At 42.4% G+C, this 17,970-nt stretch overlaps 1 protein-coding gene across 4 annotated transcripts in view; it reads right to left on the bottom strand.

Moving 5' to 3' along the window:
* Positions 1-17,970, bottom strand: part of WWOX (WW domain containing oxidoreductase) — a 995,315-nt gene that overhangs the window by 937,723 nt on the left and 39,622 nt on the right. The window lies entirely within an intron of this gene.

Here is a 17,970-nt window from a genome sequence, read left to right as displayed (position 1 = left end):
AATAGTAATAGTTTGTAAATTTTACAATACCTAGTGAGCATTACTATACTGATAATAATGACATATAACCTAGGAGGAAAATACTTGGTATTAAAATATTCTAAGACCCTTGCATTGTCCAGGAAGGGATAAAATACTAATCTGTATGAGACCTTAATAAGTCAAAAATATAATCTCTACAATTACTGCTGAGAGATGTAATGCCTCCAATTACCACTGAGAGAACAGTAAAATAATACAAATTTAACTAGTTAATACAAAGGGGAAGAAGAATAATTTTTTTAAAAAAAGGCAAGAACAAGGAATGTAAAACAAGTTAGATAAATAGAAAGCCAATAATAAAGTGGTATATTTAACCCCAAATATATCTGTAATTACACTAAAGTAGACTAAAAATTGCAATCAAAAGACAAAGACTGTCAGACTGAACAAAACACATATACAATATGCTCCTTACAGAAGTGCGTATGTTATGTTTTATACCCTTAAACATAAGGATAAAGAAAATTAAAAGAATGGGAAAAGATATACCATGTAAAGATGAACCAAAAGAAGTATTATAAGAGAAAAACTGAATATTTCATAATGGTAAGTTCTAATCCATAAGGAATATGTGACAATTCTAAATGTATACACATACACACATGTCAAAAGTTCACAGGATTAAGAAGAGAAATAGAGAAGTTCATAATCAGAGTGGAAGATTTTAACCTATCAGTAACATAAAAATGTCGATAAACAGGAAAGAATAGAAGATCTGAAAGTAACTGATCAACTGGAAATAACTGAATATGCTTGAACACTGAACACAACTGCAAATGTATATTCAAGTACTTAAAGAGTATTTACCAAAATTGAACATGTGCACGGCCAGAAGTCTCAACCAATTTCAAAAGATTAAAATTGTAAAGCAGGGCCTTGACCACAGCAGAATAAAATCAGACCTCGACACAAGATCCTAGAAAACTCCCTTATCTGGAAACTAAGCAACACATTTCTAAATAAGAAACTGTGACTCCAAAAATTACAATGAAAATCAGAAAATATTTTAAACTGAATTATTACAAAAATTCTACATATCAAAACTTACAGAACACAGGTAAAGCCATGGATGAAGGCCAATCTATAGCCCTAAATACATATATTAGAGCAGAAAATGAGCTCAGCATCTATTAAGTAAGAAAAAATTTAAAGCAGCTAATTACCTAAAGAAAGCAGAAGGAAGGCAATGAAAATAAAGACACAAAATTAAAACAAACATAAAATACAGAGGAACAAAGAATCCAAAAGTCATTTCCTTGAAAAATGTAATAAAACTGAAAAAGGGCTAGCGAGAGAGACAGAGAGAGCGTGTGCAAGCGAGCACCAGGACACACACTTGAGTGTACAAGTGAGCACACAAATGGCAGATAGCAGGGGAGAACAAAAGGACATCACTACAGATCCTATTAAAAAGATATGATGGGGACTTCCCTGGTGGCGCAGTGCTTAAGAACCCGCCCGCCAATGCAGGGTACATGGGCTCAAGCCCTGGTCCGGGAAGATCCCACATGCTGCGCAGCAACTAAGCCTGTGCGCCACAACTACTGAGCCTGCGCTCTAGGGCCCGCGAGCCACAACTACTGAGCCCGTGTGCCACAACTACTGAGCGTACATGCCACAACTACTGAAGCCTGCGCGCCTAGAGCCCGTGCTCCACAACAAGAGAAGCCACCGCAATGAGAAGCCTGCACACCACAACGAAGAGTAGTCCCTGCTCACCGCAACTAGAGAAAGCCCGCATGCAACAACAGAGACCCAACGCAGCCAAAAATTTTCAAATTAAAAAAAAAATTTTTTAAGTAAAAATAAAGAGATATGATGAACAACTTTACACCAATAAATTTAAGATAGAGGTGAGAAAGACAAATTCCCAGAAAGACACCACTTAAAGATTGCTGCAAGGAGAGAAAGAATTGAAAAAAATGTGTATTTTTAAAGAAAATTCTCAAAATGAAAACTCTGGATCCATCTGTCTTGGACAGTAAAGTCGACCAAACGTTTAAGAAAATAAAAACGCCAACCTTACACCAGCTCTTCCACAGAATAGAAAAAGAAGAAAAACTCAACTATTTTATAAGACTTGAACTCATTAGGGAAATGCAAATTAAAGATAAAGTGAGATAATACTGCATACCTACTACTACAATGGCTATAATTTTTTTAGAAATTAAAAATAATAATGACCACACCAAATGTTGGCAAAAATGGGGAGCAACTAGAACTCTTAGACATTACTGATGTGAAAAGAGAAAGGAGAGGGTAAGGGAGGGGAGGGGAGGGGAGGGGAGGGGAGGGGAGGGGAGGGGAGGGGAGGGGAGGGGAGGGGAGGGGAGGGGAGGGGAGGGGAGGATCTCATTCCAGAGCTTGAACATCACCCCATTGTTCTAAAGTGTAAAATACCACATCTTGTAAGCTATGTGGAAAACCATACAGAGTACGCTGCACCAACAAAGCAATCAATTCTACTAGAGAAGGTAGCAATGTAATTCAGCCAAAGCCATGTCAAATGATCAGAGATTACTGCTTCCAAGATAATGTTAATATGTATGAACAATCAGAGAATCATTATCTTACTGAGACTGCCATGTGAAAGAGTCAAGCAAAGGTCACGCATTCATATCACTTCCATACATCTAATCGTCATGGAGGCCAGTCTATTTATATAAACTAGTTCTCAAGGGAAGCCAGCACAGCATAGTGGAAAACTCAAACTCACGAGTTTGACACATATGTGTTGACCCAGCTCCAGCTATTTATAAGCTATCAGACCTAAGGCTGTGCCTTTAACCCATCAGAAACTCAGTCATTTTTCTTAAAATGGGGAGTGAATAGTAAACACACACTAGGAACCTAATATAAACACAGTAGGTGGGAAAACAAATGTTAGTTCTCAATCCTTTCCAAAATCCAGTTCAGTGCTAAGTCCTGATTTATATGAACTAGCAAATATAGTACAGCCATCATGACTGAAAAAAACTCTCTCCTAGGTCTGCTCCCAACAGCAAGCCATGAGCTAACTGGTTTTAACACCAACCAGAATCTAAAGAAATTAGCTACAAGATCTGCCACTCCATTTGTCTGAGTACTGGCTTAAGAACACACTTGAACTTTGTTTATGCCGAGCACTATATCCCAAGATATTCACTTACCATTATCTAAGGATTACCTTCTATACTTGACTCTGAGGTTAAAGTAATTACACACAAAATTTCAAATCTGAAATACTGCACATCTAAATCTGTTTGCCTCCTCTTTGATGTCTGTACTAAAATGTGCTGGGAGCTGTATCTTCAAGGCAAGAAACAACAACCTGAAATTTACTCATTTGGATCCATGATGCCAATTTCACCCCTTATCCCCAGTGAGCAAAAGGCACCCAGATCATTTGGGGAAAGAGAGAGAAGTACAACAACAGGTTTTGTAGCCCAGCTGTTCCAAAACTCGATGGGTGCGGGCATGGGACAAAATCTTGCTGACTGATGTGCTACATCAATCAAGCTAATGAAATGCTGACAGCCATATGGAGGTATAGCATGAAGTGGCCAAGAACGACTTCACTTGCAATCACAGGACTTTTCACACCCGGATCTTGTTGAAAATGATGGACTCTGTGTCCCTACAAAATTTCCAGGTCAGGACAATCATCAGACATATTTCTCATCACATTTTCATCCCAGAGTGTTAAAAAAAAAAAAAAAAAGTCACACAGGGGAGTGGGAGAAGATGGTGGATGCAATGCCTCGTCATTCATTAGCAAACATATTTTTAATGGACTGAAGAAGCATCAATTCAACGCAGGTCCAGGCAGGCCCCAGGGCTTTATTTATCTAATTTACCAGGACAACCGTAAACTCCTTAGAATCTGTGCTTTTTTCATCTCTATGGCCCATAGCACTAACGCCCCAGTAAGATTCAATAAATAACTGCCAAAGAAATGAGTGTCCTTACAGGTTGCTAACAGGCTACAGTTCCGGACTTTTTTTTTTTTTTTTTTTTTTTGCGGTACACGGGCCTCTCACTGTTGTGGCCTCTCCCGTTGCGGAGCACAGGCTCCGGACACGAAGGCTCAGCGGCCATGGCTCACAGGCCCAGCCGCTCCGCGGCACGTGGGATCTTCCCGGACCGGGGCACGAACCCGTGTCCCCTGCATCGGCAGGCGGACTCTCAACCACTGCGCCACCAGGGAAGCCCTCCAGACTGTTTTAAAACAACCCAAGTTGTTTCAAACAGTACTGATGGCCCTCTAACTTCCTTTCAAACAATGAATAAATACTGGAATCCTGCAAAGATACTGCTCACTGCAGTTTTGAATGACACTACCTAGGAATCTGTGAGGGAAAAGGGCATGTCGCTTTGCTATCAAAATTTATTTTCCCAGACAAACTTGTTAAGTCACGCCGTCTCACTTGACAAAATAACCTATGGCAAAAGACTTTTTATTACCAAAAAGAGCACATCTGACACTATGGCGGCAACAGGCTGCAGGCACCACTCTGCACCCTCTCTCCTTTAGATAATTCCTGACTGTAGCTATGGTTAAACCATCTGTCCCTGTGTCATGTAAAATTACACTCTGAGTTTTACATCTATCTTCCTTTATCTAAGCCATGTGTTACATATTGCTAGTCTACTTTTAAAAGCTGCAACGGACAACTCTGTCTTCTTACCCTGTACAACTGCCTTTGGAGCAACACAAAGCAGAGATATTTCAAAAGATGATGGTTTAACATGAAGGACAGTAACACTTTTATAGTAAACCATATCTCTTGAGTGTGGAGTTTTATAAATTAAAAAAAAAGTTTAATAATGCTACCTACTGCTAAAATCCAAGAAAAGCCCATGAGAATAGCATCCCTCACTCCCATAATAATGCAGCTGATGACCAGTTTAATTAGCTAAATGTAGTAGTGCTAAGCCAATACTGCAGTGCCAAAGTTTGCACAAGATAATGAAGGCAATGGTTTACTAAATTTAATAACCTGATTCATCTTCTAAAAAATTAACTTTATGACAATGTTTAAATGGAACCAGCTTAACTGCATGGAGGTGGCAAGAGTGCGTCCAGAGGTATATTTAAAACTAATAATATACGGGCTTCCCTGATGGCGCAGTGGTTGAGAGTCCGCCTGCCGATGCAGGGGACACGGGTTCGTGCCCCGGTCTGGGAAGATCCCACGTGCTGCGGAGCAGCTGGGCCCGTGAGCCATGGCTGCTGAGCCTGCACGGCCGGATCCTGTGCTCCGCAACGGGAGAGGCCACAGCAGTGAGAGGCCCGCGTACGGCAAAAAAAAAAAAAAAAAAAAAACTAATAATATAAAGAAAATAATGGAAGACGTTTTAAAACAATGGGCATCATCAGTTTTCCAGCACTTGTTACGTCTGATCCAATCAGGAAAACCAAGTGGCTGTGGAGATTTAATATTTCCCTGACTTGGGTTTCAAGCTTTGCATACAAACATTAAAGTACCAGAAAAGGGAAAACATACCAAAAAAATATTAAATGCCTGCTTATCTTACACTAGGTTTCCGTGTCTAGTATAGAGGTTCCACACTGGTAATCACAGCGTAAATCAAGCCCACAGACTTGTTTCCTTTGGCCCACATTTTGCCTCCCTCCTCCCTTTTTCTCTCTCCATCCTGCCCTCTCTTGCATCCTTTTATTCCCCCTTCCTTCCTAGTACAAATTACTTGCCAGCATTAAAATCCTGGGGCAATTATATATCCAAACTCCAGAGAAGTTGGATTAGATGTCAATTTCTCTGTAAAAGCTTACAACTGGAACATACTGGGCTCCCAATTCCACTTGGTGACCAGCAGGCGGTCTGAGGAGCCCCTGCAGGCTAGACATGGGCTTTAGGCTCTCCTTTTGGCCACGGTCACCACCCCCGATGCTGGCGTCACCTGCCAGGCTACTGTGGGCATCTGATGCTCAGACACACACCACGAGGGGGCAAGATCCCTGCCAGAGACAATGGCTCAAGCCTGACCACGAAACTGCCTCAATCAGCATCCTCACGTGGGATCTGCCGTATCTCAAAGAAGGCTTCACACCGACCTGCTTGAGATTTTTTTTTTAAGGCGTGTCAAACCCCACTCTGTCAAGCACAAGGAGGCCAGGATGCTACCAACGCCTGGAAGAAATGGCAGCAGTGCTCAGCTTTGCACAGGAAAATACAATGGTAATGATGCAGGAACCTGCAGGGATTCGGGTCTGTGGTACCAGTTCCTTTTCCCACCTACCCTGCATTTCCCAAATGTCCCTGAGTGGTCGCAGGAACTCTGGACCTAGAACGACTTTGGGACCAAAGGGCATAAAAATGAACCGGTCAAGCGAAAAAGAGACTGGGTGCATGGCAAAACAAGATCAGAGACCGGCAAGGATTCGGGCATGGAGTAGCACTATGAATTATCATTATTCGTGTTGTTACTACGGTTGTGGTTATTTAAGCCATTTAAGATACCTCTGGTGGTCATGCAGAAGATAACTGCCTGAAGCCTTGGAAACAGCCAGCAGGGATGAGATACCTTCTTATGCTGAACAGCTAAGGGGAAAATGAGAAAACCACTGGGAAGCAGAAAGCCTGAATCTAAGTCTGAGGCACTATCCAAGGTCTCCAGGGATGCCATCCGTGCCATGGGTGAGGTTGGCAATAGGTTTACCCAGACGGGGAATCCGGGGAGGGGTGGTGGGTTTAGGCCTGGTGGTGGAAGGGGATAGAACAGTGGCCGCACCCAGTGAGACTCACAGGCAGGTCGGACAGATGGGGACGGAGTCACAGAATCCCCAGGCACACAGAACATCAAGGTGGGAAGCCAGGCCCCAAAGATACCAACAAAGTTCCCGCTGAAGTCAGAGCTAAGAACGAGGCCATTTCTCTCTCCAGTGCTTGGAAGGTTCCTTCTGGTTTGAGTTTTTTAATTTTCCCCAAATTGTGGATTTACTTGGGCAGTGTCCCCATTTACTGTAAATTATGGTTTTAATTATCAATTTTATTAAGATGCCCAAAGGAGCTGGGGCTTACAACACAGTAACTTCTAATGGGTTGCTATTATTAACTTATAATTGTGAAGCGCTGGAGACAAATGTTACTTGTAACTGTACCCAATTAAAAGGCCACATGGGCTTCCCTGGTGGCGCAGTGGTTAGGAGTCCACCTGCCAATGCAGGGGACACAGGTTCGAGCCCTGGTCCGGGAAGATCCCACATGCCGTGGAGCAACTAAGCCCGTGCGCCACAACTACTGAGCCCACGTGCCACAACTACTGAAGCCCGAGCACATAGAGCCCATGCTCCACAACAGGAGAAGCCACCGCAATGAGAAGCCCACGCACTGCAACGAAGAGTAGCCCCCGCTCGCCACAACTAGAGAAAGCCTGCGTGCAGCAACGAAGACCCAACGCAAGCAAAAGTAAATAAGTAGATTAAAAAAAATAAAAAGTAAAAGGCCACAGAGATGGTGATTTCTCCCCTCTGCACCATCATCCCCCCACCTCCCGCCCCCAGAACATACCACTAAAGCAACCTGTAAGAACCAATCAACAAGTTGCAGAATCTTCCAGCACAAGGCGTCTCCCTCCCTGGAGATCAACTGACACGTATAGAGCAAGAAGATGAGCCTAATGTCTTCCATCCTGAGTTAGATCTTGGGACAATTCAAATTTGGGGACAATGTTTGTGTTATAAACCACTAGCTTTAAGGATGCGAGTTTCACCCACATTCTCCTATGAGTATCAACACAAGGACCTTACTTTCCTAACTGACCCGATTAATGTAAACAAAGTTCTGGTGACACGACATTGACCACGATACTGAAATCTGACGCTCCAAGGGCATTTCCCAGGAAATTCGAGGAGATGCAGTCCCTACAACTCTAAGATCAAGACCGCAAAGGCAGCGACCAGGTAATCCAAAGACTTAGAGATTGTGCTCAGTGAACACTAACCACAGCTTCCAACTCGTAAGAAATGACAGAACTACACAGACCTCTCCAGAAGAAGTCACAGCCAGCCCTGCTTTTACATGTAGGCCTTCTATACAGCTACGTACAACTACCACACAGAGGCTCCTCCACGCCCAATAACAGAAATAAGATCGTAAATATAAATATTTACCAAAGAAGGATGCCAATCCAAGCGATGAGAAGAGAGAATCAGGAAATGACCGGCTCACTTGCAGTACCTTTTTGAAACATCGACAGGCTGCGTTTACGTGCTCTGGGCAGTATAATGCAGACACCATGTTTTGTAAAGCTAGATTATAAATTCCAACTGACTGCCCAGGATCTCTCAAGAGGCAAGACTGACCCCAGGCTGCCCACCAGTGCTGCCACTGAGCTGGCTGAATTAGGTTCTCACCTGACCTGCCAGTAACAGTCCGGATTCCAGTGTGTTAGCAATCACAGTGAGAAAAGTACCCAAAGACTACAATTAACACGGTGCTAGGCAACCCAGAGAAGACAGATTCTGTAAGGGCAACTAAATCCAGCAGTATCCCTGTCAGTAAGGGTGTGGGGGCAACAGGCAACCTCACAGATTAACAGGGGAGGGGCTGCGGAGTGGAATATAAAATGGCTCAACATCTTTGGGGGCAACTGGACTCTATCCAAGTGTTCGTGGACATGCCCTTTCACCCAATTATTCCGTAACCAGAAATGCAGCCTATAAATATACTTGCCCACATGGGCAAACAATGTGAGGGGATATTCAATCAGCATTGTTCGTAACAGCCAACAACCTGGAATCAACCTAAACGTCCATCAATTAGGTGAAATAAATTGATGGCACACACAGAAAAGAACGAGGTGAAACGAGATGGATACAAGAAAACACGGCCGTGTTCTGTCATTAAGAAAAAAAAGAAATCAAAGTACAGATTAGCCAGCAAGTATGATCCCACGGGTGAAACAAAAAGAGGGGACATACATGCTTAAATATGCACTAACATTGATAATTTCAGCAAAAGAGCTATTATTGGTCAGGGGCAAGGAAGCCTTATTTTCCATCTGATAACATCTATCCTGTTTCCATTTTTAGCACGGTGCGTGCATGCCTGTTAGGGTAAGAAACTCAAAATTAAAAACTGAATGGTATCTAGTGGACCATTTCTAAGCCTTTATAAACTTTAATACAGAGAAATCAAGGCAAGGAAGAAAGGAAAAAAGGAAAACCCGTTCTCATTCCAAACGCTCTATTTTCAGAGAAGACTGTAGAAAGACGAGGACCACCCAGGAGGGTGTTACTACATGCTGAGCACTGTGGCCAGGTGTTTTCTGAGATACATTATCTAATCGAAGGCACACTTCACAAAAACCCTACTAAGCGCCACTGTCCTCATCCCACAGATGAGAAAACCGACAATCCCAGGGGTTAAGGGGACTCACTGAGATCAGAGGGCAAAAATGGAGAAGGATCCCCAAGTGGTGTAGCCTGAGCTCAAGGCAGGGGGGCCCTCAAACCACCACACTCACCATGTGAGTTCCAGGCACACACCAGGAGCTCCTTGAGGGCAGGAGAAACCAATCTGGAACACAGCTCACCCGGCCCAACTGTCTGCTAACTCTACCTGTTAAATATGACGTAGAGAATTTGATACATGTTCTTTGTGGCTGTTATGACGTATGTTCACATTTGTAGCATTCACATAATGTAAGCTAAACTAAGCAACTGTCCTTCTGAAAGAGAGAGAAATGGTCCAAATGCCGTGGGCCTCAATGTCAACAGTCTACCAATGCTTATTTCTTTTCTGTGTTACCATGTCGAGGCAAAGAATTGAGGCCTCGTCAGCTACTCTGTTACATAAAAGTACTTACTTTACGGAATCTGTCCCCAAACCGTGAGGCATTATCAAATTATCTTCTCTCTTATTTAATATTTCATCACGGGGCTCAGAATTAACACCATCCTTCGCTTTCACAAACGCATCTCTGTGTAAGGCCTATGAGACGGGAAAACTAATCCACAGAAATAAACTTTCTCTCCACGTTCTCCAAGGTCAATAACTTAAAAGTATGGACTTAATTTAACCCTGCCTCTATGCTTTCAACCAATGAGTTGTTTTACAAGGGACAATCTTAACACCATGGCCGTTCTAAGTTATGCTCGAATTTTCTCTTTAATTTCTAAAAGGCTTCAGTGCCAAACTTAAAAGGACTATCCTTATTAAAATCAAAGATAAAGACCACCCCCTATAAGAAGAAAGTCATGCCACGTTGGATTTTTTAACAAAGTGCACGGCACTTTTAGAAATTTGGCCCAGGTCCTTAGCAAGAAAAAAACAGGATGAAACAGAAGAAGCAAAAACAAAGGCTTCGCAGTAAAAAAAAAAAAAAATGTTTTAATCTAGTTTATTGGACAGAGACCACTACGTATTAAAAGGTCTCAACAAGATAAAGCTTCTTTCACTCACTGTCATTAACAAAGGAAAGAATACAGTGGCTCTATAATTCCAAACCCAGCATACGCTATTCTGTTCAAGTTTACGTTCTTTGGAAGGCAAGCCTTTTTCTGTAATTAACAAATCACACACCAAACACACACACACACACACACACACACACACACACACCTATGATGTCACCTTTTCTAATTCGCACTCACAGCCATATCTACTAAGAGAACCAAAGTGTTTCTACGTGGCTAGGAGTGGAAAGATTTACCTTGAAGTTTGGGCTTTTTTTACTTTGATGGATGAATTTATAGCCACTTCAAGAGGAGAAGAGAACCCAGCTCTGACTTCACAAGCACACTTGTATTATATTACCGAGTGGTTCACTGTTTTCACAGCTGGGCCAGGATTTCCTTTCACAACGGCAGCCGCTGTTACTCTGTCCTCTGCTCAAGACAAGGTTCTTTATGATTTAGAGCAAACAGGGCAGCCACGTAGGTTCTGCACCCGCACTTGTCCAAAGAGAGATCCCTTTCTTTTACCTTCCTAACGACCAAAGCGGCCACGATCGCCTGTCTACCAACATATTTTCCACTCCTGTCAATTAAGAAGTGGTCAGGATGGAACTGTTTAAAAAAAAAAAAAAAAAATACTCCTCTAGTCCACTGAGAGCTTCCAGAAACGAAGTCTGCTCCAGCCTACACCTTCAATGTGGCGATATTAACTACTTTCCTAATTCAGGCCCCTTTTTTTTTTTTTTTTAATTTCTGATCGACCTTGGCTCTCACCTTTTTTAAAAAAGTGGTGTAGGACTTTGCCACTTGAAAAGATTAAATTCTTTATGCTCCCAAAGTCATATGGAGGTGCGCAGAACACCATGCTGGGAAAATTCAGCACTTTTCTGAGGCTCGCTTTTAAAGGGTCCAAATCGACTTTTACTTTGTATGATGCAACTTCTCAGAAGCCTGACTTAAATTCAGTCATGAAAGCTAGATGCACAGCAAGAAAGTTCTATTAACTTTGTGCTCTCTGGGTCCACCATGACCTGTCCTAAAATCAGTGACCCCTGCAACATCCCCTTATGTGGAAAGAAAATCTGTAAGCAGACATTTACTGAGAAGTAACCATTTACTGATTAAGAAGTGCTAACTACAAAAATGAACGATACACCAAGGAGACAAAACATACAGCACTTTAAAAGCAAACTGATTTTAATGCAAAAAACACCTAATTGAAGGGTAACTCTTACCTTGTCGTCATTAAGAAAAAAAGTATCCCCGATAAGCTATATAACCAGACCACGCCCTCCCAGGACATCTTTAATATAATCACTTTTTTTAAGTTCTGTAAAATCTAACTGTTGGCTTAGCTGTGTGTGTGTGTTTCTGTCATTGTTTTGTTTTTTAAAAAAATACAAATGCTGAAATCATTTCAATTCAACTCGATAATAGGGAAAAAAAAAAAGTAAGCTTATGTTTCGGGTGAGTTCTCTTGCAATAGACAGTCCACAATAATCCTGGGAAGAAGGTACCAGCCACACTAGCTTTCCAGAAGAGGAAGTAAACAAAACTCTTCATTTCCTTTCACAAGCCAAGGTGCCCAGAACGAAACACAAGGAATCATTATGTTTGATGCTTACCTTTCTGGTATAACACACCCAGTGATTACAGTGCCTGGGTCCCCAGGGGCCATATAATTTGTAAAAGAAATTCTCCATCGCTTTTTAAGCTGTCTAAGAAGAGCTGCCTAAACGAAGTCAGACTCGCTGGAAGGGGGAGAAGGGAAAGAGCTGTCTGTTTTCAGGTTGATAACATTCTGTTTTGGAATACCACGACGAAGGACTGGCGAAACATACCATCTGTGAAATGTATACCTCTCGGGAAACATGCGATCTGACCATGACCATGATCATGCACCTGCCTGACATGAATGGCAGAGATGCACACAGTGCCTTCCAGCTGGGGCTGATTTTGCCTGGTTCCTGGGGCCTCCGTCAGCTATAGGTTTGCATCTGGCTCCCCTCGTGCAGCTGCTGCTGCCTCTGGGCCAAGAGGGTCACAGTCAGAGTCCCCACACAGGTTAACATACACGGCTAGGGATGAGGCTTAACTTCAATTCGAAGAGGAGGGAGCACTGTCAGAGTCAGTGAAGGCACCCGAGCCCTAACAGAGGACTCAGGCCCACACAGAACTTCTGTTCAACCTGCACGCCTGGAGGCTTCCCAGCTCCCAGCAGTGGCAGCCCATGCCGTTGGGGAGAAGCCGCAAAAGACTCCAGTGGAGATTTTCCTCCCAGATCAGAGAGCTTGAGGAAGGACGCTCAGCTCAATTTTTTTATTTGGCTCAAGCATGCAGCCTGCCCTCCAGCATATAACATTTTAGAGGCTCTAGAAGGCAAGGTGGACTAGATTTTCTTCAGTTCTTTGCGACAGATAGATAATAAGAAGTAAACACGCAATCAAAGAATTTCTTGGAGGAAAAACAGATCAGGAGCCGTACTGGTTGTTATGAACCGAACTGTGTCCCCTTAAAATTCATACGTGGAGGGCTTCCCTGGTGGCGCAGTGGTTGAGAGTCGGCCTGCCGATGCAGGGGACATGGGTTCGTGCCCCAGTCTGGGAAGATCCCACATGCCGCGGAGCGGCTGGGCCCGTGAGCCACGGCCGCTGAGCCTGCGCGTCCAGAGCCTGTGCTCCGCAACAGGCGAGGCCACAACAGTGAGAGGCCCGCGTAACGCAAAAAATTCATATGTGGAGCCCTAACCCCTGATGTGATTGTATTAGGAGCCAAGGCCTAAATGAGGTGATGAAGGTTAAATGAGGTCATAAGGGTGGGGCCCTGATCCAATAGGACTTGTGCCCTTATAAGAAGAGAGACACCAGGGACGGGTGCACACAGAGAAAAGACCACATGAGGACACAGCAAGGAGGAGGTATAAACAGGGCAAAGAGAGAAGCCGCAGGAGAAACCAACCCTGCTCAAACCCTGATCTTGGACATCCAGCCTCCACAACTGTGAGAAGCAAATTTCTGTTGTTGGAGCTGCCCCGTCTGTGGTAGTTTGCTGTAATAATCGAACAGAATAAAACACTGCTGCTTTTGACCTGATCAACTAGATCTAAAAGGAGAAAAGGCAATGTTCCCTCAGCTTCCTGGCCTCAACCACCAGGAAGTAAGATGTAAGTGTTTACGTCATTCCTACATGAGGCAAGTAACTGAGGGGGAGGAGATGAGACTCCTATCAGAAATCTAACTTCTCCTTGGAGTTTCTATTAAGAGAACTGAAGAAGAAAAAAAAAAAAAACAATGAGAGGGAGATCTAGTTCCTTGCTACTCAAAGAGTGGTACTTGGCCCAGCAGCAGTAGCATCACCTGAGAATGGTCAGAAACGCAAATTCTCCAGCCCCAACCCCAGACCTGCTGGATCAGAGATTCTGGGAGCTGTGGCCAGCATTCTGTGTTCTAATAAGCCTTCGGGGGACTGCGGTACTTGTTCAAGGTGAAAATCCTCTGGCCTTGTTAATGCCCAGGACTGACCTTCTCCAACACACACGCTGTCTAGCACTTCACACGTACACACCACTTTTACATCAGTCCCACTTTGCCCTCAGCAGCATGGTATTTGATCCTGTTATCCCCATTATACAGATAAGGAAACTGAGGCTCGGAAAAGGCAAGGCCAAACAGTTCACTGGAAGAGTAAAGACTGGCCTCTAGGACATGATGCCTCTAGAACCCCTTACAGCTTCCCCCATGGCGACGCTGTCATTTTCTGAGAACTGCCCCCCCACCACCACCCCCTTCCTAGCACCATCCTGCAAGGGCTACTCTTGGGCGTCAGACTTGAGTTAAAATCCTGCCTCTGCCACTTTCTAGGAGCCTCTGAGCCTTGAAAAGGATGCTGGGTGTTCTGGGTTGAACCATGTCTCCTGCCTCAAAATTCTTATGATGAAGTCCTAAGAATCAGAATGTGACCTTATTTGGAGGTAGGGTCTTTGTGGAAGTAATCAAGTTAAAGTGATGTCACTGGGGTGAGTCCTAATATTATATTACTGGTGTACTTATAAAAAGGGGAAATTTGGACAGAGCATACATACCGAGAGAATGCCACATGAACTTAAAGATGCCCATCTACAAGCCAAGGAGGGAGGCCCAGACCAGACCCCTCCCTCACACCCCTCAGAAGGAATCAACCCTGCAAACACCTTGACCTCAGACTTCCGGTCTCCAGAAATGTGAAACAAAAAACTTCTGTTGTTTAAGCCACCAGTCTACAGTGTTTGTTATAGCAGCCCTAGGAAACTAATACACTTAACTTCTACGAACCTCACTTTCTTCAACCATAAAGGGGGATATTAAGATGTATTCTGACAGGGCTGTAAGGAACATCAAATAAAATAACTATGCAGAATCCTTGGCAAGTAGAAAGTTTTCAATACATTAGGCTTCCTATTAACACAACACTTGCTAAAAGGCTCTCCACGTGATTTACATCTCACATTCTCCTACGGAAATCTAAAAATCTGTGCAGGACACTCAACAGAATCAAGGAACCTTAGCAACTCAGGCCGCTGAGCTATTCAACTGCTAATCACTGCCCCAACTCCTCCCAAGAAGCATTTAAAGCACCGCATAATAAACACCCACATGCAACACAGAAATTGAGAATAAGGTGAAAATCGGTAGATGCCTGGGGTCAGGGTGGGGAAGGAGACTGACAAATTGCCTGGGGCAAAGAGGCAGGAGGAAAATTGCCAAGGAGAAGTAAATGTTCTGTATCTTTGTTGGGGTGGTGGTTTCCCCAGGTATACACATTTGTCAAAAGTCATTCATGTGTACAATTAAAATGTGTGTGTTTTATTATATGTAACTTATACTTCAAAAAAGTTGATTTTTTAAAAAAGGGGGAAATGTGTACCCATATTAAGAAGGAAAAAATAAAAATCTGATCTACCAGGAATCTGAAGTATGTTGGGAGCCAAGAAGTTTTCGCCATTAGAAGATGGCCGACATCCTGCTTCTCTTCCTGCTTAATGAGATAAAAGCCCGCGCCTAAAAACAAAAGCCCGCGCCTAAAACGAAAGCCCGCGCACGCAGCACCAATGATAATTTGCCAAATACTTCCCTTATTCTGGATCCCGCCCCCCTTTCTCTGTACTGTATAAATACAGCTACTGCAGCAATAAAGGTTTGAGGCTTGATCAGGATTTTGTCTTGCCTCCATTCTTTCGCGTCTCCTGCCCCTTCTTCTCTTTTCAACCCCTACAGGTTCCTCCTCGGACTCACAAGGATTTGTCCTGCTGGTCGGGACTCCCGGGGACGCCCGGGGCTGAGCACAGAAGTAAACTAGTTTCTCACCTGAGCATTTAAATGTTAGTTCTGAGCTTCCTGGCAACGTTGGTAAAGAAAGGAAATAGAATACTTTATAGTGCCCTCTCTATTATATGAAAAAGAGCATACCAATTCTTTATTTCAACAACTCTGAAATTTTATCAGAGGAATCCCTATATGAGAAACACATGTTAAAAAAAATAAACCAGGAGTTGGCAAACATTTTCTATAAAGGCCCAGACAGTAAATATTTTCAGCATGGCAAGCCCTATGGTCTCTGTCACTGCTGTTTTAAACATGAAAGCAACCACAGACAGTAAGTCAATGAGTAAATATCTCTGTGTCACAATAAAACTTTATTTACAAAAATAGGGAAGGGCTGGATTTGACCCATGCACCACAGTGTGCTGACCCCTGGAATAGACAATGCACTTTTAACATTCAATTCTAAACTGACCTGAAGCCAAACAAAAACAAAGCATGGGAGGACAAGAAGGTGACCTTGACCTGTAGATTTTCTACGAAAGAAAATGTTAATAATTACAACAGCCAAGTTCAGAACTCCTGTGGATAACGACCAAAGAAAACTTAATTTTAGACAGTTTACGAGATTCTATAAAAGTCTCTATAAAGTGAATCTCATTTCAACAAATATAAAACAAATTTTTAAAGTATTCAGTTTGCATCAAAATCTTATTACACTGTTTGTTTCACCCTGAATTTCATTCAACTTACTGTAACTGCATCAGCTTTTCATTGCAAAGCTGGATGTTTAACTATAAACTATATCCTGCCTCTCCCTTTGTGTGTAAAATTGACAAATGTGTTGTTTTTGGATTCCAGAATTCCGGAGAAAGCCAACCTAAATGAATTAAGATGACTGATGTGTTGAGTCTGTTTCCAATCCAGCAAAACGTTAATGTAAGAACCCACGTCTCATGATGCTCTGTGTTCTAGTTCAAATTTAACATCAAATATTGAATGAGGCAGCTTCTAAGTAAAGTACTAAGCTAAAAATATCCCTTCAGCATAGCAAGAACTCCATCTTGTTTCAATAAATGGAAATTTGAACATCTCTGCTCAGATCAGCCTAGATAAGAAATTAGAAAAATGCAAACCTCCATTACAGGTAATGGGACTAACTTCATCTTTCTGTGGCAAGGAGCACAACGTTGTCTATCGAGGAAAAGGATTTATTTCAAGTGATTCACCCATAATCGTGATGTCAGGCAACATCCTACATGCAAATGTAGGATGCTTAAGCAAAACAATGTTTTTCTGGTGTGCCAGGTAATTAATCACAGCCAAGGTGAAAGATCACGAAGATACCATGAATACAGTGGTGAGACTCACAACCCATGTGTCTTTGAGCATCCAGCTACTGCGGGGTATCTGGCACTACGAGTTCTTTTGTAGCACGATGTTTTTACAAATGTTTTCACTGCATTTACTTAACATTTAGCTGAGGAGTTCCTGTGGCTATAACACACTGCTACACAGTTCTGTTCTAAGTAAACTAACAGTTTTTCATCACGTAATATTTGAGTAATGTGTATTTCCACAGAGGCAGTAACTATTACACTTTTAAAAGCTGTTGGAAGTGCGGCAAAGCCCGAATTGAATTCCATAAACATTCCTCATGGACCTTCCAAACTGGAAAGATACCAAATCTTTCCAGTTTTCTTAAATCGATTACATTTACTGACCACCAAAAGACGAATTTTAATAATTACCTTCCATGTGAAAATCAAAACGATGAAGAGATTATAAAAAGAAGGAAATCAATAATTGGGGGGGGCGACCAATCTTTCAAAAAAAAAAAAAAAAGAAAAATTTAAAATTCTATAGGGAAGAAATTAGAAATCCAGGCTCTAGAAATGGAAACTACATAGAATATATGTATTTTGCCCCTAGGTTTTAGATTCAACTATGACAGGCTGTCAGTAACTGAACTTTTTTCATTTACCTGCCAGGTATTTAGGAAATTTCCATTGTTTAGCAAAGGGTAATTCTGAAATCAATAATACTTCATTAATTACATGCTGATAAATTTCTATCAGAAAAGCAACCATGACAATAAAAACTTAAACCTCTCTAGGCATATTTTTATTTCTAATTCTATTCAATTCCATGATTTTTTTATGAATAAAAGCACTCTCTAAAGCAAGTATATGTATTTAACTGCTATTAATGATTGTAATTCCTGAAAACTAT

Source organism: Phocoena sinus, chromosome 19 (genome assembly GCF_008692025.1).
Source record: "Phocoena sinus isolate mPhoSin1 chromosome 19, mPhoSin1.pri, whole genome shotgun sequence".
In the NCBI taxonomy this organism is placed as follows: domain Eukaryota; kingdom Metazoa; phylum Chordata; class Mammalia; order Artiodactyla; family Phocoenidae; genus Phocoena; species Phocoena sinus.
The sequence above is the reverse complement of the archived record's forward strand: the minus strand, read 5'-3'. Positions and strand labels throughout refer to the sequence as shown.